This window comes from Sciurus carolinensis, chromosome 13 (assembly GCF_902686445.1).
Source record: "Sciurus carolinensis chromosome 13, mSciCar1.2, whole genome shotgun sequence".
NCBI classification, from domain to species: domain Eukaryota; kingdom Metazoa; phylum Chordata; class Mammalia; order Rodentia; family Sciuridae; genus Sciurus; species Sciurus carolinensis.
The window spans coordinates 8,355,086-8,382,137 of NC_062225.1; the positions used below are offsets into that span (position 1 = coordinate 8,355,086).

The window sequence follows — 27,052 nt, forward strand, 5'->3', positions numbered from 1 at the left end:
ATTCCAGTCCCAATGCCGGGGATGCCCTATGCTCTGCTTTCCCTTGGTGAATCCTCACTTCACTGTTATCACCTGAGCTCCAGAAGGCTGTCATGGTGATATGTTAGCCTCTTGATCATTACCTTCAAAACTGGGATAGGTCACCAGAAGAAAAGTGATCCTAAACACCAAATTACTTTCTTTGATTTCTATATCCTATATTACTTGAAAACATCTATATCTATCCCAATTATTTGAAAACATCTTTTAGATAACCTGAATAGATGCATACATACTGTGCAAACCAAAATTTTATTTGGATTTGGGTAACTTTATCCTCCTTCACCAGATGACTACAAACTCCTCTTGTATTGGTTAAGAGCATAGGGTTTAGATACAGCAAATATGGTTCAATTTCTTGTTGTGCTTCTATGAGCAGCATAGATTTTGGCAACTCATTTAAACTTTCTAATTCCTGCTTCCAACACTGATCAAATGGGGCTAATGATTATAGTTGCTTTGTTGACAAATAAATAACATTGCCAAGACATATCTGGGTATAAGCGCCTATTAAATGACAACTATTCTTATTCTATTTGAAACATTTAAATGTTTAATAATTTCTTCCAAAGATAAGTCTGTTTGATTGAATATGGTTATTTATGGATTTTTTTTTTTTTTCTAATTGCTGTACGGTAGAAAGAAACTGATCTCAGGCTCCTGAGAATACCTGCTTTGTAGTTTTTCCATACCCAAAGCTTAGCAATGGTGATGCTCTAGAATTCAGGGACACAGTGGAATACTTACTTGCTTTTTGGGGCCAATCACAAACTCCAACTAAGGAAAAGTCTGGTACCTGTAGCCTTAAAGCACACCTTTGACAGAGAAGTGTGAGACCTCTGGTTATGTGTCTAAGTTTCTACCATTTCCCTAATTGCCTAAATGACTTTCCTAGTTTCCTCTTTGCCCACAGGTGAGGCCAAAGGTGCACAGTAAAAATCCCCAGGATTCCCTTCAGGGGCTCTCGTTATAGCCCTACTTTAAGCACTTGGCTCTGTTTTAGCTATGGAGAGATTATTCACTCTTCAGGAGACTGTTTCTGCCTGTTCCACCCTTGGGCTGTTAAAGCTGGTTCATTTAAGCACCAGTAACTAGGAGTGGCCATTGACCTCATGCTGCTTAATTCCTAACCTGGTCTTGACCCCAGAGTCAAAGCCCTGTGAAAAGTCAATAAAAGCAGCAAACAATGTTATGTTATTCTTGGCTGGACTTCCCAAACAATGGAAGAGTTTAACAATTGTTAATTATGGCTTAACAGTGGCTAATAAGTATTGGGTATTAACAAACTGGCAGGTAATGTGGGCACATTCTCTCATTTGATTCACGGAACAACCAAATGAGGTAGGCACTGTCATTATCCTGCTTTACAGTGGAGCAACTGTTGTTTTACAGGGGCAAACTATTTAACCCAAGGCCACAATCCAGCAATGAGGTTCAAGGCCATTCCTGGAGGATGTGGACTCAAGAAAATTAGGTTGAGAAACTCATACCCTTGACTTATTACAGGGGAACCCATTGTGGAATTTTGAAAGAATTTCCACCACATTAATAGGTCTATAGTTATTAACAGATTTGCTCCATTAGAATGGCGTCGATTATGCTTCTATAGACTCTCCTGATGCAGATGAAGTCTGAGGACCTAATTAAAACCACGTCACAGGAGCTGCTCCCATTAAGGATTCTAACAGCCAAATCCAAGACCTTCCACAGAAACAATTATGCCTGAGGAGATTTTATAGAGGCAAAAATTAAATTAAAATAATAATAAAATTTGGTAAGTTACTTGGCTACCTTGCTTTCTTAGAAAAGGTTCTTACTTGTTTTTTTGGTTTGTTTGTTTTCCCTGAGTACTTAGCCAGAAGATGGAACCTTGAAGGGTGAGGCCTACATTAATCCAAATATTCCTGCTTATTATTACTTCTATGAGGAGAGGAAATAAATTTACTCCTTAGCTTCTTTTTTTTTTTTTTTTGGATTTTTTTTTTTTTATTTATTTATTTTTACGTTTACATAGGGTAATGATGTTTATTATATTTTTCCCCTCCCCCCCACCCCTCCCACCCCTCTTTTCCCTCTACACAGTCCTTCTTTCCTTCATTCTTACTGCTCTCCTTAGCCTAACTCTAAACCTAACCCTAAACCTAATGCTAGCCCGTCCCACCCCCCATTATATGTCCTCATCCGCTTATCAGCGAGATCATTCGTCCTTTAGTTTTTTGAGATTGGCTTATCTCACTTAGCATGATATTCTCCAATTTCGACCATTTGCCTACAAATGCCATAATTTTATCATTCTTCATTGCGGAGTAATATTCCATTGTATAAATATGCCACAGTTTCTTTATCCATTCATCAACCGAAGGACATCTAGGTTGGTTCCACAATCTGGCTATGGTGAATTGAGCAGCAATGAACATTGATGTGGCTGTATCTCTGTAGTATGCTGATTTTAAGTCCTTTGGGTATAGGCCAAGGAGTGGGATAGCTGGGTCAAATGGTGTTTCCATTCCAAGCTTTCTGAGGAATCTCCACACTGCTTTCCAGAGTGGTTGCACTAATTTGCAACCCCACCAGCAATGTATGAGTGTTCCTTTTTCACCACATCCTCGCCAACACCTATTGTTGCTTGTATTCTTGATAATCGCCATTCTAATTGGGGTGAGATGAAATCTTAGGGTAGTTTTGATTTGCATTTCCCTTATTACTAGGGATGTTGAACATTTTTTCATATATCTGGTGATTACTTGTACATCTTCTTCTGTGAAGAGTCTGTTCATTTCCTTAGCCCATTTGTTGATTGGATTATTTGTATTCTTCGTGTAGAGTTTTTTGAGTTCTTTATAGATTCTGGAAATTAGCGCTCTATCTGAGGTATGGTTGGCAAAGATATTCTCCCACTCTGTAGGCTCTCTCTTCACATTTCTGATAGTTTCCTTTGCTGACAGAAAGCTTTTTAGTTTGAATCTATCCCAGTTGTTTATTCTTGCTTTTATTTCTTGTGCTATGGGAACTCCTTAGCTTCTTGAGACAATTAAAATGTAGCTTCAAAAAATTATGAGACTGAAGAACACTTCACTCCACCTGAGCCCTTTTAACTCACTCTGACCAGTTTAAGGATGTAGAAATAGATTCAGGGACTGTTATGCCAAGGTTTAGGTGGGAAGGTGCAATTCCCAAGATGGGGGCAATGGAAGAGGAATGGTTATGAAATCTATAGGTGCGACTTCCCACGGTGAAGACACAGACCTGGTCTGTACATTGCTAGTCAGCAATCCAGGGCTATTCCTGGTACACTAAAGGCTCAACCAATATGAGCAGGGTGAATACGTGGGTTAAAGTGTCTGAACCAGGCAAGGCATTGAGCTGGATCTTTCTTTTCATTCCCCATACTTTCTCACTGGTGCGTGATGGTTGTACAGAATGGTGGGATTTCTTGTTACATATTCACACAGGCATGCGATATAACTGGGGTGAGTTTGACCAGTGGAAAAGGACTTAATTCAACTCAGAAAGGAAAGTATGTAGGGCCAGAAGAGCTTTGAAGTTCTCACTCAGAAAGATGGGTGGGCAGCGGGGCCATGAGCTAAACAAAATGGTGGCAGGGGAAGGAGGTGTCAGTCAAGTTAACAACAGACACATGTCATTTTGTCACGAGTTGGGGAAAGGAGTGTTTAACAGACTGGCACATCATATGAGTGTTACTGTCTGAAGTTGTACATAAACGAACACCCTTGGTTTTATACTTTTTAAAAATATATTTTAGTTGTAGATGGGCCCACTACCTTTGTTTTATTTATTTATTTGTGTGTGGTGCCGAGGATGGAACCCAGCGCCTCACGTGTGCTAGGTGAGCGCTCTGCCGCTGAGCCCCAGCCCCAGCCCTAGTTTTATACTTTCCATATTGTCCTTCACACAATAGGAGATTATTTACTGAACCTTGAGTTGGTCGTGAGGAAATCCTCCTAAACCAGAATTTCATTTCAAATTTACTTGTTATCACCTCCGTGGGATAGGGGGCTATCACTTTTCTTCTTCATTTCTCACTAAACCCTAATCTGTTATTGTGTCAACTTTTTATAGATGAGGAAACTGAGGCTTTAAGATACGGTATCATTTAAGGATGTGTAAGACAATTTTAAGAGACAAGAGGCAGAGCATTTAGAAGAATATAATAGTGAGGTTGCCCAGTCCAAAGTAATGAAGAGGGAACACATGGCCTTGGTTGGAACCCCATGCCTCAGCCTGACCGCCGGGTATGAACGACAGAACAGTGATGTCTCTGGAGAGGGGTGGAAAGCAAAATGGCTCTTTGATAAGCGAAGTCAATATTTCTCAAAATGTGAGTTTTCTAAATTGAGCAATTACCAAAATGTGCATTTCCCAAAGTTTGAGTCCCTTAGAGATTGACAGTGCATCTTAGCAAAGCGAGTTTCTAAGAAAACCTGCATCCAAGCAAACCACCTAACTCCATTGAACCCACTGCAGAGCAAACCCCCTTGACCTGGGACTGCATTTCTCATGGAACACCTCCCAGGAAAGTGGAGGAAGTGTCGAATGAAGTATTCATTCTCTGACTGACCAGCGAATGCTTATTTTTTGTTTTTGTGAGGTAATTTTCTAAAAAAAAAAAAAAAAAAAAAAAAAAACCATTATATATTCCTAACAGTTTCTCAAAAAGTGGATCTAAAATGAATGAAATAACCATGAACTTTACAGTCAGAAGAAAACCTTAGGATTAGGAAGAACATGGCTTTCTTAACAGCTACTAAAAATAATGCAAGAGGTTTGCCAATGGTTTGTCCAATCCAAGGATATATTATTCCCTCCAGTTCTGCAACCCACAGGGTCTCTGAAACACTTCTGCTCACAAGCCTCCTAACTATGATTGAAATTTAATGGTGCCATCTTCTTTCATAGCCGAGAGTGGACTAATTGTTTAAGAGGAAAAGAAGCAACGACAGGTTCCATGGGTGGAAAGGTGCAGAGCGCTCTACCCAGCTTGTGAAAGTCCCTGCTTATATGAAAACAGAGCTACTGATTCATGGAACACTCCCACTTCACACTGAAGTGCGCTTGGTTTGGTGAAGGAAGAACAGAGGTGGTCACCGGCAGACTGTGCTTTTGACTCCGGCTTCGTCACCTGCCAGCTGTAAAACCAGGCGGTGGAGGATGGAATAAAGCCCTCCTGATGTTAGCACCAGAAGTGACCATCATCCCACCCTGGAGCATCTTACTAGCTGACATGCCGGGCGCCATCCACCTCACTGTCCCACAAGAGGGACCCAAGCAGAGACCTACTAAGAGTCAGCACAGGAAAGCCACAACCTCCCTCAAGCAGAAATGCAAAAACAAGGAACACCACACAGAAAGAAAATGGCGACTGCGAGGGAAAAACCAAATGCAACAAGAACGGCCCAGGGAAAACATGACAATGCGCTAACCGAAAACAACACTAAAAGCACTCTAATTAATACACCAGGGGGAGTTTGGAATAGACTACCCCCCGAAAGTTAGAACAAAATGCTGATAGGAATAATTGGAGAATTAAAGGGAGTGCCCACAGATTAAAAAAGGAACTGCAAAAAAAAAAAAAAAATTTTTTTTTTTTAATTTAAAGGACTAGAAAATGAGCCCACCAACTCTCTTCACTCTCAGGATGCAGGGAGAGAAAGGCAAAAGAATTTAAAATGTGAGAGGTCCTAGAAAATCAGTCTAGAAAGTTTAACATATGGAGTTGGAAATGAAAAAAAATTAAAGAAATATGAAAACATTTCAAAGCTGAAAGATAAAATCCTTCAGATTTAAATGGTTTCCTGAGTACCCAAAACAATAAATAAAAAAAGCCACGCCCAGACACGTCTTTGATACCTCCAAGTACCAATACCCACAGAAAAGAAACACCAAGGACTTTGGTACCCAGCCAAATATAGAAGAAGCATGAGGGTAAAATAGTGATATTTTCAGACATAAAGATCTCAGAAAGCAGAGTGGCACATGCCTGTAATCCCAGGAACTTGGGAGGCTGAGGCAGGAGGATCATTAGTTCAAAGCCAGCCTTGGCATCTTAGTGAGGCCCTAAGCAATCAGGGAGAACCTATCTCTAAATAAAATATAAAAAAGGGCTGGGGATATGGTTCAATGGTAAAGCATCCCTGGGTTCAATCTTAGGGAGAAAAAATGTTGATGAAATGAGAAATGGACATTTAGAATAATGTTTTAAATTACTGTATAAAACAAGAAGAACAAAGACAGCAAGAGAAATGTCAGACACGTGGCATGTCCAGGCTCCTGGGAGGTAGTACCATTGAGCTAACTCTTCTACTTCCATCTTGAATAATCTTGTAAATATGATCTGTGGTTACCAAGTTAAAAAAAATAAGTACAAGCATATTTGTCCATGGAATGGAGACAAGACAAGAAGAATTGAAAATGCAAACCACCTCTTAGAGCAGGAACCGTGTCTGTCTCGTCTGCTCAGCCGCGTGTCCCTGGCACCTAGACTGGTCGGATGCCCAGCGCACCTGCTTAGTAAATGGTGGAGGAGAAGAACTCCGCTCTGGGGACGGCACCAGAAGTGGGAAGGGGAAGGGCCAGAAGCTGTTGCTTTCCAACCTGAGTGATTACCAGACCAAGGTGGTATTTTGAAGAAAAGAAGTTGTCATAGTGGAAACGAAGAATGGAGCATGCTGGGAAGGAGTTGGTGACTTCAGGGAGGGAGCAGCTCAGTGAGGGGCAAGGTCTTCCAGGCTGAGGGAACTGTGAGAAGACTTGAGGGAGAAAGAAGGCGCAGGTGATGTGGGCAGGTGCCTGAGGCGAGCCTGGGACGGAAGGCCCGGCCAGTCTCTGAGGGCTTCCTGGGCCACATTACTGATGCTGATGATCTGCCTGAGGATGCTCTGTGCCTGCACTGGGGACCAGAGCGGCCCCCACCCTGCGTTCCTGGAGGGACGCACTGGACTTTTGGATTTGATTTTTAATCGTTCCTAACCTCCTGGATGACTGAGTGGAATGTTTTCAGCATACTGCACACATCATGCGGGTGACGATGCTGATGCGGGTCATCGATGCTGATGACGTGGAATGTGACACCCCGGGGGTGCTGGGAAAGGGCTAGATTTTCTCGTCACCAGGGTATTGGTGCTTGTCAAGGAGCTGTAACACTGAGCAGGGAGCCAGAGGAACATTATCAGGACAATTTGGGCATTGATCGTGGCAAAGCATGTTGTGTTTAAGAAGCCAGAAGAGACTCTACTGGGCTCTCAGGAGCTTGGGCCTGGGCCAGCTGCCAATGATAATTGCAAAGATACGGGCTCTACTCTTGAAGAAATGCCCGTTCCTCGAAGACAGAAATAGACGTGGGTGAACACAGATCCAAATTCTCACAGAGCACAAAGGCTGCACAGGGATTAGGCTGGAAGCTCTGGGAAACTGGATTAACTCTTCCAACCCGCTAGGGTCCTTGTTAGTACATCGAAGCAGTAATTTACTCCATGACAAGAGTTCATGTCGCTTTCTGAGGCACTTCACTTACTCCCAGGATGTCTGTGGCCCACGAGGGGAATCCAGCTCACTAATCTTTAACACTTGTCGTAATTATTTTTTTCTTTCCATAATACTATTTCTCCCCTGAGAAACTCAGAATTATCACATAAGAAAAGTAGAAAGAGAAGTGTGTGATTTTTTTTTTTTTTTTTTAATAAAATGTAGTCAGTGGCCCTGGGGAATTTTCGTAGCAAAAGCCTCTCAAGTCAATTATATTTTCTCATTTCTGTTTCCGATAATTGAATATTTTATTTCTATATTTATTTAAGTTCTTTCCAAATGAAAAGGTGGAGTTGCCTCGACACACCAACAGAGGAGGGTATTATTAATTAAAGTTGTTTAAAGTCTAAAATGAAAACAGTGCAGATGCATATAAATGTGCTTCAATGAGCCCTCGGGCTGCTCTGAGGCCACAGGGATGCTGGTGGCGGTTCCGAGGGGTGGCATTCCTACATCCATCCTCTGGCCCTCTCTCGGACCTAGGTCTGCAGCAACAGTTCGGTCGGAGGAAAAGCAAATGATGTCTCGGACATTGCGGGCCCGCGACTCAGCTGTGCAGAGACCCAGGATCACGGACCTGCATTGTGTTCGCTCTAACCAGAAAGTTTAGTTCTGCTCCTTCTCTGTGTCACTTCAGTGGGGCCCATGGTCCCTTACTTCATCACCTGGTTGGATTCTGTCACCACTGCCCTGAGGTGGGTGGGATGGTAGCAGTGGCTGTTCCCTTGAGTAGGTAGGGAACACAGGGCTCAGAAAGGTCAAGGACGCGTGTGCAGGGTCAGGAGACTGCCGGGTGCCACTGCCAGACCCAGATAGAGAGTGGGAGTCCCTAGATCCCTGGTGGGCACTCCCTGCTGACTTCCTGCCCCCAGGGGCCCTGCATTGCCTGACCGCCGAGCCTCACCTGCTCCTCCAGCCAGGGCTGCAGAATCTCTGAGCAGCCAATAAACAAGGCTGGGGAAGAACAGCTGCAAGCAGACTCCTGCTCCCGACCCCAGGTAGGTGCGCGTCTAGAAGCATGGCAAGTCGGGGGTTTTCCTCAGCCCAGCGGACTTTCCTCAGGAAATGTTATTCATGGAGCAAATAGGGCTTCAATCCTGCCTTGCTGGTCCCTTTCCCAGCGGGAGACCCCTTTTGTCTCCTTTGGTCACCCCAGTTCACTGAACTCAGGGACCCTTCACCTCTGAGTCACATGCCCAGCCCTATTTTGCATCTTATTTAGAGACAGGGTCTCACTGAGTTGCTGAGCACCTCGCTTCTGCTGAGGCTGGCTTTGAACTCGAGATCCTCCTGCCTCAGCCTCCTGAGCCACTGGGATGACAGGGGTGTGCCAACATGCCCAGCATGGGACACACTCTCCAGAGGCCTCTGAGGTCCTTGTGGTCAGTTAAGGAAGACCCCCATGACCCACTTAGGGAAGGCCAACTTCAGAAGGCAAGCAATGCTTTCTCCAGAGCCTGCATGTTCCAACCCATGCCACCAGGGGAAGCTTTGGATGCAGAGAATTGAGACCCATGAGGCTAAGTCAATGTCAGAATCTTGGATTTATCTGCGGTGACACCATTAGGCCAAATGGGACCCCAGGCTTGAAACTGCAGAGTCTCTTCCCAGTTTGCAATGAAGGACTTGCAAATAGCTGAAACTCTTTAAAAGGTGCGATCCTATGGAGGGGCAGGGAAGCTTCTTGGCCAGAAGTAGCTGACCAGAATCAATGACTGCCTATCCCAGGGAGCTGAGAAAGAAGAGCATGGTCAGAGCAGACGACCTCTAAGGGCCCAGCGCTGAGACAGTTAATTTGTTTATTCTTCCTGTGAACACATTTCTAGGGGACAGGGGGAGGGAGTTGGGGTCAAAGGTCAGGGCCAACAGTCAGGGCCATCTGTCACCTCTGCCACTCAGCACCGCCTGTGCACCAAGTCCAGCCAGGTGCATGTGGGCTGGGCACCGAGCAACTGAGCTCCCAGGCCCAGCCATCTTTCAGAGTCACCCTGGTGCCATGTACCTGGTCGTCACAGACAAACTCAGCAGCAACTTCCTCACTAAACCAAAGGATCTTTTGTGATGAGATCCTGAAGCAAGGGTCCCTAAAAATTTTTTCCTTGGGATCAGGAAAATGAGGTGGTCGTATCATTTGAATGTGTCCACACATGCTGGTTATGCTGGATCGATGCTTCCCTACAGAAATAATCAGCTGAATGAAAAACCTAAATCATATATGTGACACATTTTTCCAGGTCCCCCCCCCAAAAAAACCTCCAAAGACCCAACAAACAAACAAACAAAAAACCCCAAACTTGGCTACTTAGGCAAAAACATCAGCCTAGTAGTTTCCCCGGCAATTACATTATAACAGTGTGTGTGTGTGTGTGTGTGTGTGTGTGCGCGCACGCGTGTGTGTGTATAAAACAGTCCCCATTATGAGCCAGTAATGCTCAGGCCATTCCAATTGGCAATTTACTCTCTGGGAAATCAACCAGGTCTGTACCACATGTGAGATCTTCTCCAGGTTGCTCAGAGCCATTTAGAAAATTACTATTGTAATTCACACAACGCTCCACCAGCCTGAGGAATTAACCCTCTTCCCCATACGTCTCATTTACTTGTTCTTCAAGTGGATGCAGGTCCGGCATCCGCGTAATAAAAAACGGCTACTCTTTTAACTGAGTGCTTAGTATATTCCAGGCCCACCAGATGCATTGTGCATAATCGCACTGAATCCTCACGAACACCCAGCGGAGAGACGCATTATTACCCCTACGTTAACTGAAGGGCATAAATTGAGACTCAGAGAGAGAAGTCATTTGCCCACAGTCAAGGGCTTCCAGTCCTTGATGGCTGATATTTTTTTATAGCAGAAGGTCCGGCGGGGGTTTCCATCCCCGTCTACCTACCTCTAGGTAGTTCTGCTGAGCACAGCTGGTACTTTCAGGAAAAGGAGGTGTGTCATGGCCCAGTGTCGCTAGTGGGACACTTTCCATGGCTCCCTCTCAGTGGGGAATGAATCAGACGGTCACCTCGAAACTTGGGTGGGATGTGTAAAGTTTCTAGAAGTTCACCAACACCTGTAGTGTTCACAGAGCCCAGGCCTAGTTTCGCAGCCCCGGGCGAGACTGAACGCCGGCTCCGCCTGTCTGCACCACAGATTCTGCCAGGCCAGGCGAGCAGTCGGGTGGACTGAAGTGAAAGTCGCCTGCTCCGAGGGGCGCAGCCTAGCGCTTGGTGAGACGCGGGTAGCTGCACACGTCTTATGACAATGTCCGGTGGTGCATTTCCCAGAAATAAAAGCCCCTGGGGAGCCCCGGGGACAGTTTCAACATGGTGACGGCGAGGTTCCCTGCGGTTCTGCTAGGAGGTGGTGGGCTAACTCGCAGGACGCAGCGTGGGGCCATGAGGTCATTTCCTGCGTGGCTGCTTCCTTGGTCACGTGCCACCTCACGGGAAAGCTCAACCGAAGCCTGGACAATCTCTGTTGAGATGACAGAGGACGCTGGCCAGTCAGGAAGGTGGATGGCTTAGTCTTTATAGCTAAAACAGAGATTGCCAAGCCTCTCCTAAAGCATGAAAATATAACTGCAGGCCAGACAACAGTAAAGATGGAATAATAGACTCATAAAATTAATGGCCAGAAATTCCACAGCAAGATTTTTCAGCCCTGCATTTCTCCAGCCTCAGATCATAAATATGCCGTTAAAGAAACAAAACCAAAATGACGGACTTGAGAATAGGAGCGTCTGCCCATCCCACGGAATCCAGACCCTTGGACATATTCCACTATTTATTTATTTATTTTTTGTGATCAAACCAAGGACAGGTTGGTTCGAGGGGGCCAGGGTGCTTTCTCAGCCCCTGAGCTACTCAGATGAGTATGATTTTCAGGTTAGAATTATTGACATGGTGTAAGTGCAGTTTTCTAGGAAGAAAGGACCATTTAAAATAGTTTTCTCAAGAATTCAGAGACATCCTGCAGCACCCTGTGTGTGGCACTTATGAGTCAAATAGGGGAAGAATGTGGATTCACATGTGCTCTCCAGGGGATGGACAAGAGAATAAGAGAAAGAATGGGTGAACGTGTTCAAATCCCATCTGCACTACTAGCCTGGCGTTAGAACACAACAGCAAGAGCGGACCCTATGTTTATTGAGCACGTATTACAGGCCAGGTGCTGTCCTAAGGCAGGTACGTACACTTGCTCTTTGAATCTGTGTGCCTTGCCTTTCTGTAGAACAGGGCAGACTACTCCAGTCGCACTGCCAGTGGAGAGTGGAGCACCTGCCTGGGGGAGCACCGCCTGCTTGGAGTCAGGACCCTCCCCCCACACGTCTGGACTTCTTGGCAGAACAGTCTCAGATCCGGTTCCCATCTCTCCAAGCCCACGGGATGCACCTTGGGTTCTGCTGTGAAAATTAAATAATGCTGCGTCTATTTTCCTGCAAATGACTTGATTCATTTTTCTTTTTGACTGGATGACAGTATTAGGTTAAGGGAAATAAGCCAGACTCGGAAGGTCAAGGGTTGTATATTTTCTCTCCTATGTGGAAGCTGGAAAGGAAAAAGAAAGAAGGGGTGGTTCTCATGCAACTAGGAGGAAGGAGGAGGGGAAAGGAAAGGGAGCTACCGGGGAGGGAAACTGACCACACTACGTTCCCTGCACCCAGGCATGTGCCGCAGTGAGTCCTGTTGTTATGCATAATTGCAATGCTCCAATAAAAAATTATTGTAAAAACAGAAAAAAGTTAAATTAGAAACGAAAACCTGGAAAATACAGCAGCTGGAAGGAAAAAGTTCTAGAGATTCGTTGCACAGCTCAATGACTATACTGAACAGCAATGTCATGGACACTTGAAAACTGTTAGGAAAATAGATTTTAAGTGTTCTCACTAACAAAAAAGAAATGCAGGAGACAACGCATATTAATGAGTTTGATGTAACCATCATGCAATGTATGTACACACCACAGCATCGAGCTGCACACCAGAAGTACTTACGGTCTTATGGGTCAAATTAAAATAGGTAATTAAAAAATGAATAAAATAAAGAAGGAAGCAGCACGAATCTATATTTTTAAAAAGGCCCATACAAAGACAGAGAAGGTAGTATTATCTTTTTTCTGTTTAATCAAAGAGAAAAATCAATGAAATATAATAACTATAAAGAGAAAGAAAGAAGAAAAAGGAAAATTTGAGACGTTTTCAAAAAAGAAAAAAAAAAGTATTGCTCCTCTTCTCCATCCTCAGCTTTTAGTTTAAAATTAAGGACCAAAGCAGTTTGTACCAAATGCCAAATGAATAGCTAGATCCTCATTGTCCAGTATGGTAGCCACTAGCCACACGGGAGCTTGTGAAGCACGGCTAGTCCAACTGGAAGATTTAGTGCTAAGCAAAGAATACAAAATTTCTCACTTAATGTGTTACATTGATTGTGCATTGATAAATAGTAACATTTTCTCATGGTTTGGATTAAATAAAATGTCTTATTAAATTTAAAAAAGTTGAATTGGGCAGGGCGGCACATGCCTGTAATTCCAGTGACTGCATACACATACGCACACGCACACGTGCACGGATGACCTAATGTATTCTAGCATGTATACATATTGAATCAGAGTGCAGGCATATTATAAATACTAACTTTTAGGCAGTTTTTTTCACTTAACAACATAAAGGAGTCATTTACATTGCAAAAGAGAGATATACATCGATTATTTTTTGTGGTTGCATAGTATTTCACCGGCATGATGTATTACTATGCATTTAACTCACCTTCTATTTTCTTTTACTAAAAATTTATCTTTTTTATAACTTTTTGCCATGATAAAACACATTGCAATATACTTGCATATATATCCCTTAGGAGACATTTCTAGTTTTTAAGACTTTTGATACTATAGGTGATTCCAATAAGAACATTTGTACCAACAGGCAAATGGACAAATGTATAAAAATGTGCATTTTCAATGCTAATACGAACATGAATTTTTTATAATATTACAGTGTTTCAATGTGTAGCTTTGGCTTACAGCTGAAGTGAAATTTTTTTCATATACTTACTATGCCATAATTTTGATTTTTGTTTTTTTTTAGATATCAGTGGACCTTTATTTTATTTAGTTATATGTGGTGCTGCTGAGAATCAAACCCCGGACCTCACGCATGCTAGGCAAGTGCTCTATCACTGAGCTAAGACCCCGGCCCTGCATTTGTATTTTTAAAAATTTATTTGACTGAGCTCTTTATATACTAAGGAAAGTAAGTGCTCATCTTAGATTGCAGTATTTTTCCAAGTTTGCTGCTCATCCTTTTGTTGTTTTTGGGTTTTTTTTTTTTTTTTTTTTTTTTTTTTTTTTGGGTTGGTGCTGGGGATTGAACCCAGGGCCTTGAGCTTGCAAGGCAAGCACTCTACCAACTGAGCTAAATCCCCAGTCCCTTGGGTATTTTTTTGATAGAGTCAAATCTGTCATTAATTTTTATTTACACTCACTCCATTTATTTAATATTGGTATTTAAAAATCCTTTGTTATCCCAAGATCACTTAGTATTTACCTGAATTTTCCCAAGTAATGTCCAAGATTTATGATCTTACTTTAAGGTCTTCTAGAATTGATCGTGGCTTAATGTGTTAGGTATGCATCTAGTTTTGCTCTCCTCCGCAGCACTCCCAATAGTCCAAGAGTGTTCCCTTATCATTCCCTGAAAAGTGCCTCGTCCAACAAACAGTTCCCCTAGAACCCACTCTGAGTGGACAGCAGGGAATTTATATACTAACAGGAAGGACCAAAAATGGAGGCCAACTGGAGATGTTTGAAGGTGCTCAATGTGTGTGTGTGGGGTGGGGCTGGGCTGCCTGTTTCCTGTGGTCAGAGAAGCTCTCTCTGAAACTGTGGCACTGGGCAGAGACTTGAAGGAAGTGAGAGGTAACCTCTGCTTCCAGGAAAGAGCTCTCAGCAAAGGAGACAGCAGGCGTCGGGTCCTGAGCGGGCTGTTCAAGCAGAGTCAAGAGGCTGCTCCTCAGCGCCATCCCAGGAATTGGGGGCCAGAGGATGGCAGGAGTGAGGGGGGGTCACATATGCTCCCATGGGTCACAGGCAGGACTCTGGATTTTGCATGGAGTGAGTTTAGTGGACCGTGTTTCCCAAAGATGGTCATGCAAGCTTTGACAATGTGACATTGCTATGCGTCCACCAGGAGGTAGTGTCTCAATCCCTTTGCGTCTGGGCAGGTCTGGCGACTACTTTGGTCAATAGAAAAATGGCAGAAAGGAAGCCGGGCATGGTGGCACATGCCTGTCATCCCAGCAGCTCACGAGGCTGAGGCAGGAGGATCACAAGGTCAAAGCCAGCCTCAGCAAAAGCCAGGTGCTGAGCAACTCAGTGAGATCCTGGCTCTAAATAAGATACAAAAAAAATGGCTGGGGATGTGGCTCAGTGGTTAAGCGCCCCTAGGTTCAATACCTGGTACCAAAAACAAAGAAAAAAATGGCTGAAGGGAGGCTTTGTCACGTGGGGGAACAGCCCTGAGGTGTGTGGAATCTTCTGCATCCTGCCTCTTGGAAGCCAATCACAACAGGAAAAGTGCAACTATCTGAGGCGGCCATTGTGTGAGAAACTGGAGCTGCAGAGAAAGCCCTGGAAGATGAGATCACCACAGAGAAAAGAGGGGCCAAGAAGCCTCAAGACATCAGACACGTGAATGGAAGGGGACCCCCAGCTCAGCCAGCTCCTAACTGCCCAGGTTTCTGATCTATGATACTTTGAGCCAAATCAAAAGGTAACTTAAGCTCCCGATGTTTAGGTGGTCGCCTATGTAACAACATGTCCTTGGACAGCAAAGGAGGAACCCACAGGAGGTACTGAGCAGTCATATTTTGACTTTAGTTCCAAGAATTCCTCCGGGATCCATGCAGAGAAGGGAGAAGAGGGGGAGGAGCCTGGCAGGGGGAGGAGCAGAGACCTCAGGGTCTTGGACCAGGGAACGGGGACAGAGGTGGAGAGAAGTGCTTCAGCTCTGGATGCAGGTCGCAGCACACGTACATGGGACTTGTGGTTGGATTCCATGTGGGCCCAGAAAGAAAGGAATGGAAGACGGCTCAACGTGGCGGAGCAAACCTGGAAGACTGGGCTTTCCAGAGATGTGAGCAAACTGCAGGAGAGGCAGAGACTGAGGCCAGAGGCACAGTCAAAAGGGGAGGCTGACAGGGCGGGGGAGCTGAGTCTGTAGCCAGAAGGGAGGTCAGGGCCGGGGATGGAAGCTGGCCTTACGGTGCTGCAGTGGTCCCGCTGCAGGGCAGAGAAGTCAGAAGACAGGCAATGTGGGAGTTGAAGAAAGACACCCCAGAAGGAGTAAGAGAACACTGTTCTGGAAGCCCAGGAGAAAGGTGTCTGTAGAGGGAAAGTGCAAGTGACTGTCACCTGGGCTGAAGAATCAAGTCCCACCAGGGTGGACAGTGCTTGATATGACTGTCCTCATTCTCGATCTGACTGTCAGGAACAGGGACTTTTCTCATAGACGAAATCTGCATGTGTGTGTGCGAGTACAGACTTGTTTTTTCTCTTTCCTCCCGTTGATTTGCTTATCCATCTGGACCGAGGTGACCACTGGCCCACGCCTGACCAGATCTGCTCTGCATACCCCCTTCTTCCTTTCTCAAAGACATCCTGGTTATTCTGATTGCAAATTCACTTGGAATTTTAGATTGAAATTTTATCAAGTCCTCTCCCTTCCCAAATCCATGGGAATTTGTTTCGTTTCTCACGTAGATTTTTTTGAGGGCCGAGACAGTCTTCCACATGGTGTTTCCATTTATGTTTTACAGCCCCAAGTCGATTCCTCTAAATGTAAGTCTTGTGTGTTTTCTCTTAAATTCTTTGTTAGGTATTTGCATTTTGGTGCCTTTTGTGAATCAAATCCCCCCTTTTGTATTGTCTTACTGGCTATTTTTGTCACAAGAAATCTGTGTATAAATAAAGAATTCTCCAATTATTCCTAATAATATGAGGGTGATATAAACACACCTCAAAACCTTGGTCATTTTCATGGGGACAGGGCCTCAGTTATGGACTGCATAACGAGCCCTGGAAGCTGTCCTCATTTCTGCTAGTAAAACCAATCCTTGTTTGGAGGATGGGATTTCCTGTCAGTCTGTCAAGGAATTTCCCAGAGAACTCCATGATTTCCAGGTGCTCTGGGAGTGACTGGCCACACATCTCAAAATGTCCCAGATATTCCCAATTTCAACTATTTTTTTCCCCTTTGTTAACCCATGAGTCAGACCATATGTCTTTTGATCTTTGCTTCAGAAAATATTGTCAAAAGCAGGGACAGCCCAGGCAAAGTCAGAACATCTGGGATGCTTTTCCTCAGAGACCCTAATGTTTGCCAGCACTCTTGCAGGTCATGCATGCCTGGAAGACTCGCACGTGCGCACACACACACACACACAATACACACTCACACAACATACACAAACACAACACACACTCACACACACACTCACAGCACACACACACAACACTCACACAACATACTCACACTCACACAACACATACACACACAACACACACAACACATAACACTCACACAAACACACACAACACACACAACACTCACACACATACACACTCACACAACATACACACACACAACACACACTCACACATACACACAGCACACACACACAACACTCACACATACACTCACACAACATACACACACAACACACACTCATACACACTCACACAGCACACACACACAACACTCACACACACACAACACTCACACACACACAACATACACTCACACGACACATATACACACAACACACACATGCAACACATAACACACACACCACACACAACACATAACACACACACAACACACACACACAACACTCACACTCACACTCACACAACACACACAACACACATGCAACACACACGCAACACACAACACACACACTCACATTCACACACACACAACACACACACACTCACACAACAAACACAGATTCACACACACAACACACACACACTTACACACACATTCGCACAGTGGCCTCCTGGAAAACAGGGATTCATTCAAACAAGACCACATGTGCCGTTGCTACGCAGCCTTGACCGGGAGCCCCCTCTTGATGTTGCGGGAGCTTTCAGAGCTAATCCAGGTTGGAACCCCACCTGTGACGAAGTGCGCTTGGGAAGGTCATTGAACCTTGCAGAGCCTCCATTCTTCATGTATCAAAGAAGGTGGGCCATCTGCCTTGCAGGGACTCAGACGATGTCCCCACCGTGCCCAGTGCGGAGCAGAAACCGGGGAAACAGTGCCCATTGGTATGCTGTTCAGGAGAGCTCCGTGGGATTGCGCAGGTCCTTAAGAAAATTCCCACTGGGCACCGTGGCCCACGCCTGTGATCCCAGCGGCACGGAGGCTGAGGCAGGGGGCTCACAAGTTCGCAGCCAGCCTCTGTAGCTTAGTGAGGCCCTAAGCAACTTAGCAAGGCCCTGTCTCTAAATAAAAAACAAAAAGGGCTGGGAGGTGGCTCAGTGGTTAAGCGCCCCTGAGTTCAATCCCTGGTACCCAAAAAGAAAAAAAGAATTCCCTGGTCTCACACTCAGTCACACCCGCTGTAGAAACGAAGCAACCCAAATGAAAAGTCAGGAAGTGGTGGGTGGCCCTGCCCCAGCTGCCCCTTCATGCCTCTACTGTATGAGCAGCCCACCAGCGGCTATCTCACCCACTTCAGCAAGCCAGCTCCACCCCAGGCGGCCGTGGGAGACATTTGTGATCTTTATTGTCACCACCCACCTTCACCCCGCGTATTACCATCCCACTCCTCCCTTGGGGGATGATTGGCGCATAGCTTCAGAGGACCTACATTCAAACGAAGGCATGAGGCTCATCACTCTCCCTCCTCCCTGGAACCTTTAAATAAGGGCCATCCCAACGTGGGGACACTTGAGGCCACACCTGTCACTGTGGTGGCCCAGATGTTTGCCATGTTCCCAACCCTGTTGGAACCATGTTCTCTCTGCTTCTCGTTGCCTGGCCTTCAGATCCTGAACTTACTATTTTAAACCTGGACATTCCCCTGTCTTGTCCCCAAAGTGGCCTTTTCATTGAAAACAGCCCAATTTAGTTTCCGTTTCGCAACAGCAGCATCACCCAATGCAACCAGATTCCAAGAGGGAAGGAAGAAAAGGGTGAACTCTATGTAAAAAGCTTTCCCCTTTACTGTGGCCAACCTCCAGGGCTTTGGGGACAGGTGACCCTCATCACTAAACGGGACGCGGTGGCTGAGTTGAAATGAGGCATCTCTGAGGAAGAGAGGAATTGGGATGTTTTTCAGTTTGCAAGTTTGTCATCGAAGGGGGCCGGAGGATGGCAGGGCGGAAGAGAAGTGGAAAATATCAATGTATCAACTATGAGCCCAAACACACCCTCTGGTAGGTTGCTGGGAGAACTCAGCTATTTCGGTGCTCAGGATTCAGAGAAGCAACATCTCTTTCTCTCTATCGTCTCTCTCTGCTTTGCACCTTGGTCTGGGAAAGCTGCCTCAGAGCAGTTTACAAGTTATCCAATGTCATCCTACTTAACATGTCCCATGGTCTGCTGGCGGATGGTAGTTTAAGCAGGATCTAATTGGTAACATATTGTCGATTGAATTAAGTGCCATATGATAGAGATTTAAACCATGGTAATTTTTCCATAAAGAAAAATCTGTCAACAGGCTAGAGCAGAGGAACAGCAATAAATCAAATTGTCATGTTTATTAGTTATTGCCAGAGTCTAGTTGTCTTGTATTCATTAACCCCCCCTTTTTAGCACAGATAAAAGCTATAAAGAGGGATATTTGTGCAAGATGCCTTTTAATAGGTTGATATTTGTACACAAACACCTGCTTCTATTTTAATCAGGAGAAAAATGGTGCTATTTCGCTTTCAAAGGAATGTGCGCTTGGACTGTTTTCTGGATGAGAGATAATGTTTTTAGTTACTTCCAAAGCTGTGTTTTAAAACTCTCAGAATCAACTTGCTAATAAAGATGAAAACAAAAGAGGAGAGCATGCCATTTGCTTCTCAGATTTGCAAAAAATTTAGAACCAGACAGGAGTGGAAGAACAGTCATCATTGTTTGATGCGAAATATCCAAAAGTCAGGAAGAAATTACATTTTCCCCTGTGGGGATGACTTAACAAATTATGGATCATCAGCACCAGAGAGCACAAAGGAGCTATTTGAAAGAACGAGCAAGGTCATGCTTAATGATCTGTCCGTAAGAAGCAGGATCATTGGCACTTTTCCTGTCTTTTTAACTTGCCTTTACTGAAAGTAGCCCCCATAGTTGTTCCTTGTGTTAAATCAGAGATAATATATATGATGTATGACATAAAGCCCTACTAGACTCTCCTCAATCACTATGCAGGGGAGGTTACACCCACCGGTCAGAGAAAGAAACTGAAGCACAGAAAATCAAGTGGTTTATGAAGGGTTCCTGTAACTGTCAACCGTGAGGAACAGATGTCAGCCAAGGTCCTTCCTCTGAACACTGGTGTAGAAATAAAGGTTAATAAGCCACATTGTTTTCTGCAGTGCTGGGGTTGAACCCAGGGCCTTGTGCATGCTGGGGACATGTTCTACCACTGAGCTACACCTCCAGCCCAAATTAAGGGCCTGTAGATCTGAGCCCAGCTCCCAACTTGGCACCATCCATTCCTCTCATTGTGAGTTCAAAATTGTTTCTTGAATCCTTTGGGACTTGGTTTCCTCATCAGTCATGTTTCCTTAGTACTTAAGTCATTTTCTAGAGGGGAGGCCTGGGGTCTGGGGGCACAGGATCTGGAGGGAGTCAGATCCCAATGCCGCCATCTCCAAGCTCTGCACCCCATAGGACATCTACTGACCTTCTCTCTATGACAGGCAGAATCACAATGGCTTGATGCAACTAAACGAGAGGATGCATGCCACGCACCGCACACAACGCTTCACACGTGAGAGGTGTAACCCCATGTCAGCTTCTGTCCCAAGGATGCCATGGTTACGTGGATGCGTCCTCTAGGTTGCTGTGCATCTGGACGTGCAAGGTACGTATGAGCACCTGTTCTCAAACCCAGAGTTCTGTGCTCGCTCCTCACAAGTGGACCTCATAAAGAGAGCCTACCTGTCTCTTTCTCGGCCTCCTGCTCACTAGCTCTCTGTAGCTAAGGGTTGCAGTATCGTTGCTCTGGCCTTGAGTACCTCCTACACCCATTTTATACAGTCTACCTCCCACTTTCCACCTTTCCCTGCCTCCTACCATTTTTCTTCAAGTTTGATGGCTTAATTGCACAAAAGGTGGTGGTGGTGGTGATGGTGGTGGTGGTGATGGGGGTGTTGATGGTGGTGGTGGTGGTGGTGGTGATGGGGGTGATGGTGGTGGTTGTGGTGGTGATGGTGATGGTGATGGTGATGGGGGTGATGGTGGTGATGGAGGTGATGGTGGTGGTGGTGGTGGTGATGGTGATGGTGATGGGGGTGATGGTGGTGATGGAGGTGATGGTGGTGGTGGTGGTGGTGGTGATGGGGGTGATGGAGGTGATGGTGGTGGTGGTGGTGGTGATGGTGGTGATGGAGGTGATGGTGATGGTTATGGTGGTGGTGGTGGTGGTGGTGGTGATGGTGGTGATGGTGGTGATGGTGATGGTTCTGGTGGTGATGGTAGTGGTGATAGTGGTGGTGGTGGTGGTGATGGTGGTAAAGGTGGTGATGGAGGTGATGGTGGTGGTGGTGATGGTGGTGATGGTGGTGATGGTGGTGGAGATGGTTGTGGTAGTGGTGGTGGTGATGATAGTGGTAATGGTGGTGGTGCCGCTGCTGCCGCCGCCGCCACTGATTCTGGTGATAGCTGCTAATACTTACTGGTCCTTTCAGTGGGCCCCAGGTTCTCTTCTAAGCACTTTGCACATGTGAATGTGATTAGCCCTTGTTGGAGAGGTAGACTATCATTGTACCCATTTCCTGGAGGTAGGAATTCTGATGCAGAGAGGCATGGGGACTTGCCCAAAGTCATCCTGGTAGATTTGGGATGTGAACTGCAAAGTCTAGCAAATAAGGAATGCATATTTTTCCATTTTCAAAATGCAGATTAAATAAAAATATGCATGATACAACCAAACAGTAACTGCAGGTAACACCCAAGGGAGCAGCTGTTGCCAGAAACAAAAGCAAAACCTTGAGAATATTGTTTGTGTTACTTTCACTGCCAGCATCTCACTTCAGCAGCAAGCCGGGAAACCTCCACAGCCCTATGAGAAGGAGGGCGCTCTTGTGGTCAGAAGAATCCTTAAAGTTTGCACTGAGGAACAGTTGCTTTTGACAATACTTTTTTTAAAAAGTGATTATTTTGTTTGTACAAAACACAAACAAAAACTAAGTTTGACACTGAAAAAATAAGTTTACCCGCACTGTTAATTCGGACATTTGTTTTTGAGCCATTCTTATTGCAATGTCAGGCTTCAGACTACCTGAAACAACCCTGTCTGATGGGATTTCCATTCCCACTTTGGATACAAGGGATTATGAATTGCATATCTAAGCACAATTGCACTTTGTTGTTAAGACTTGAATAACAAGGAAACTGCATATAGGAAAAATCCTTTGTCATTCTATTAGTATTCTTTGGTTTCAAAAATATGGTCATTAGCTGTTTGTATCATGATATTCACATATCTTGTGTGTATATATACAGGATGTGTGGAGGTATATATGTCTCAGGGTATGTGGAGTGTGTACATGATGTGTGCACATACACATATATGTGCAGGCACACATACACACACGCACACACACACCATGTACTGTCCAAAAAACAATAGCTCCGCCAGCCCCCAAGGTGCGAAGCCACATCTGCGGGAGGGGTGGTGACCTTAAGCAACACCACCCACACTCCCGGCGTCCTCTAGCCAGGCCTGTCTGAGATCACTCACTGAGGCCATTTGCAGGTCCAGTCCTTGGTCACGCTATGAGTTCTTTTCTGAGGTACAGCTAATGGCCTCTGTGAGGTGCAGACGCACTTTCCCTAAGGCCCAGGAGGCCAGCCAGCACCACCAACATACGTGGGAGTACGTTTACACCTAGGCTGTGTTTTCCTTACACGATCCATGCTTGTGAATCCCGTGACCTTCCCTGGCACATCCCACCTGTGTCATCTCAGTCTGCTCAGTGGTTCACCCAGGGCTGATGTCTCTGTGGAACAGGTCGGGAATGCTCCCAGCTGCCCAGGCCCCAGGAACTTGGACCTGGCCCCTTAAAGTCCCACCCTGCAGGGCCTGGAGTGTGCCCAGAGCAGCCGGGAGGGTCCAGACACTCTCCTGCCCCATCTTACCTCTCGGCTCTCTCGCTTCTTGCTTTCGGTCCCAAGTAAACGGTTCGCCTTCTTGCTTCTGGGCGGTGTGCAGCTCCTTCTCGCCGGCAGCTTCTGAATGGCACTTTCTGTGCAAACAGGAAGAGTGTGTGTGGTCACCACCCAAGCGTGCAGGTGTCGACGGAGGATGTGAGAATGTGGAGGCGAAGGAGGACACCAGGCCCCCAAACGGCCTCCCTCACCCGCAGCAGGCCAAGGTCTGCCAGAAGCTGGAAGCAGAGCCCAGCTGCACCCTGGGGAGACCTGACGAAAGACGGAGCAAGGCCCAGGGAGCAGGTCTCCATCGCCTCCCCTCACCCGGGCAACTCCTGAGCAGCACCCCGGGAGCACCTTGGAGCTGTTTAACGACACCCCCGAACATCAGGTGCGCTGATTTCAGCGGGCTGCTGAACTCGTCCAAGCTCTCTGGATTCCCCCATTGTCGGGACACCCCGGAGACCAGGACCAGAGGCTCATCCTGCCTCTTGATTTGCAGTATGTTTTCTAGAACTTTCTAGGAAAGGAGAAAAAGCACTAGTGAAGGAATCCAAAGCCCCAAAGCCGCTGTGGGTGAAGGGCTTCTGCCCCCAGCCTCTCCCACTCCTGAGTCAGGCCACACCCACTCCTGAGTCAGGCCACGCCTCCCGCTTCCACTCAGTCATCTTGGAATTACGTTCACGACCCACACCAGAGAGCCCAGGGAGCCCAGGGAGCTTTCAGTTACTATCTCGTTTGCCAATCTCTCTGCTCCCCTCTCCCCCTGAAGTACTTTGGCACCAGCGACCATACCTCGTCTTCTGGAATTTTCCTTTTGGCCCCCATGGTTCTGTGCTGTCCTGGTCTGGGTCAGGAGGTCTCACCCACTGTTAGGCTTCTATCCTCAGCCCCGGGGCAGTGATCTCTGTGGGTGGCCAATTCTGCTCTCCAGGTGCAGCTTACCATGCCCAAATGCCCCTGCTTCCCAGTCTCTACCCTTCTTCCAGAATCCCCCCCCAGGTTTGCCACAAAATTAGTTTTATGCAAGTATTTCCATCCTTATCGTCAAACTAGCTCCACTTCTGGACATAACTAGAAACTTCCCCGCCCAATTCTATACCAACCACGGGGAAATGACCCCAGTAGGAGCCACACCAGTTCCCCCAGCAAGGGGAAAGCCTTTCTTTTTTTGTTTATTTATTTTTTGGTGGTGCTGGGGATTGAACCCAGGGCCTTGTGCATGTGAGGCAAGCACTCTGCCAACTGAGCTATATTCCCCAGCCCAAGGGGAAACCTTTCTGTCTCCTATATCCGAACCAGAAGTGGGGAGTCTGCCAACATTCCTGTGTTTCTCGGATGCTCTTTACTCCTCAGTCATCAAACCCTGTCAAGTCTACCTCTGAAACTCCTCAAGTCCATTCCCTCTTCCTCCTTCCCAGGGTCAGACCTCCACTGCGGCACCCCTCATCCTGCCCCTGAGCTAAGGGTACCCAGGTGTGCAGGATGAGGACCTGAAAAGGAAGAAAAGGCTTGAGTTTCCCTTGACTACACTTATTTTTGTGTTTGCACTTTATTGGGGTAATATTCACATCATATAAAAGGAGCCCAACCCTGTGGCATTGAGTACATTCCGTGTTGTACAACCATCTTCTCCACCTGCTTCCAAGATTCAGGTTTTTTTTTTTTTTTTTTTTTTTTTTTTTTTTGTACTGGGGATGGAACCTAGAGGTGCTTACACACCAAGCCACATCCCCAGCCCTTTTGTGTGTGTGTGCGTGTGTGTGTATTTTATTTAGAGACAGGGTCTCCCTAAGTTGCTGAGGCTGGCTTTGAACTCACTATCCTCCTGCCTCAGCCTCCTAGGCTGCTGGGATTACAGTTTATTTTTTATGCCATCTTTTCCTTGTTTACTTTCTGTGTACATTTGAATGCACATCATGTGAGTGTACAGTTGCACACTATAGCATTCGTCAATAGTCAAGTGTCTGCTGAGAATGTTATATATATATATATATATATATTTTTTTTTTTTTTTTGCTTTTTGTTTTTTTTTACTGAAGAGGGAACAAGATCAGAAATGTGGAAACACATGACATCCACCATCTCTCACTTGACAAGCTGCAGAGTATTTTCCAAACTGCCCCCAAATTATCTTTGTACATGATTTCAAAAATGATAGCAGTACAGACCCTTGACCCACTACCAGGTCTTCCTTCCGTGGCTCCCTCTCACCCACAGGGAAATCCCAAGTTCCCTGGCTGGACAGACGGGGCACCTGATGCGCTGGCCTTGGCCACTCTCCAGCATCCCCTCTCTCCACCCTCCCCGCCACGTCCGTCCTCCCGCACTCCCCGCAGTACTGCTGGTTCCCCACGTCCCGGCTCTGTGCGGTCGCTCAGCTTTGCCTGTGCTTGGTGCTCCTTGGGGGAGGACTTGCAGTCCGTCAGCTGTGTGGCAGATTCCCATGGATGTTGGAAGTCCTTTCTTAGCTGTCCCCTCTGAGGCAGAATTCGCCTCCTGTGTGGGCTATCCCTGAAGCCATCCCCCATGTCGGATGGCACTGCAGGTGATTTGGTGGTGAGGAGGGTGGACTTCGCCATCAGAAAGACCTGGATTTGAGTGGTACTGGGAACTTTAACAGGCGGAGCCGGGTGGGAAGTGACTGGGGACAGACATCACCCTTGGAAGAGATCAATTCTGTCTTCTGGGACTGAATTGGTTGCTGTGAGAGCAAGTTGTTATAAAGCTAGTTTAGTTTTCCCAGGCTAACTCTTTCCTCCTCTCTCCATGTTCTCTCTTTGTCTCTGCTTTGTCTCTGTCTCTGTCTCTGTCTCTCTCATGAGCATGAACTCCTACCATGGAATGTGATCTATCAATCAGGACCTCATCAGACGCTGACACCAGCAACCTGGCTCTTGAATCTCCAGAACTGTGAGCTAAATAAACCTCTTTTCTTTATAAAGTAACTTGCCTCAGGAATTTTGTTATAGCAACACAAAAATGAGAAATCCCCACCCCTGCCGTTGAGTGATTTCAGAAATTAAATGACACAGTGTCTGTACAGAATGTAGTATGTGTTCAGAAAGTGGCAGGGATTAACATCATGAATATTTATTTGTTTATGATACCATTCTATAAACTTCTTGTAAAATTCATAAGTTTTATACCAAGGAGAGCTGCTCCCAGTAAGACAGAATATATTCATTAAAAAAAAAAAAAAGTGTGAATTATTTAGTGTTCAGCTGTAACAGAATTTAGACAGTGTGTCTTCTGTCATCATGCCTGTTCATGTCCCTTCTGCTCACTGCCCACTGCCCACCCCGCAGCACACTAGCACTGGCTGGGTGGTAAACACCCTGGACAGCATCCCACCTCTGTGCTTCTGTACAAGGTCTTTGCTGTCCCTGAGCTGTCAGGGAGGACTCAGAGCAGGACTGGCCCAAACCCCTCAGGGTGAGCATCCCCCTCTGACCCCACAGACAGCTCAGCCTGGGCAAACAGCGGGACACGTCGAAGGCAGACGTGGAGTGTCAGCCACAACAGGTCTCCAGAGGCAGAGCTGGTCGCAGATTTATTCATTCAAATTTATTTCCAGCCTCTGGCAGAATATCTGGCACAAAGTTTAATAAATGTACTTCCTCCGCCACAACACCCACCACACTTAATTATAATCAATTATGTACTCATGAGGCTTCTCCGAGACGGCAGCCCTGTGGGGGCGGCCCCACCCTGCCCGGCCTCTCTCTGCAGGTCTTGCCGTCCTAAGCTCTCAGAGCAGACCCCGAATAACTATCTGTGGGGCGAACAAATGAATGAGAAGGTTGTTAGACTGCGGTTGAGCCCAAATTCTGTCGCATCATCACTGTGGGACCCGAAGGAATTTGTAGCATTTGCTAGCTTCGGTTTCCAAATCCGTGAAGTGGGGAAGCACAATATCCACCCTCCCCTGGGACAGGTTGTCACCACACCAGGGTGTCATTGCAAAATCCTTTGAAAAAATTGTCCCCGAGTGTAGCTGTTGCTGGGGGTGAGATGTGAGGTTAGGGGGTTCCGGAAGGAACGGGACCCGCACCGTTGCCTGAGCAGGCCCTGCTCCAAGCGTGCCCTGCTTCTCCAGCGTGAGGAAC

At 46.1% G+C, this 27,052-nt stretch overlaps 1 protein-coding gene across 1 annotated transcript in view; it reads right to left on the bottom strand.

The window, feature by feature from the left end:
* Positions 1 to 22,996, bottom strand: part of Aff3 (ALF transcription elongation factor 3) — a 538,593-nt gene extending 515,597 nt beyond the window's left edge. Inside the window, exon 1 of the mRNA XM_047523038.1 lies at positions 22,932 to 22,996. The gene's annotated coding sequence lies outside the window, so the exon portion shown is untranslated. The remainder of the gene's footprint in view (positions 1 to 22,931) is intronic.
* Between the last annotated feature and the right edge of the window lie 4,056 nt (positions 22,997 to 27,052).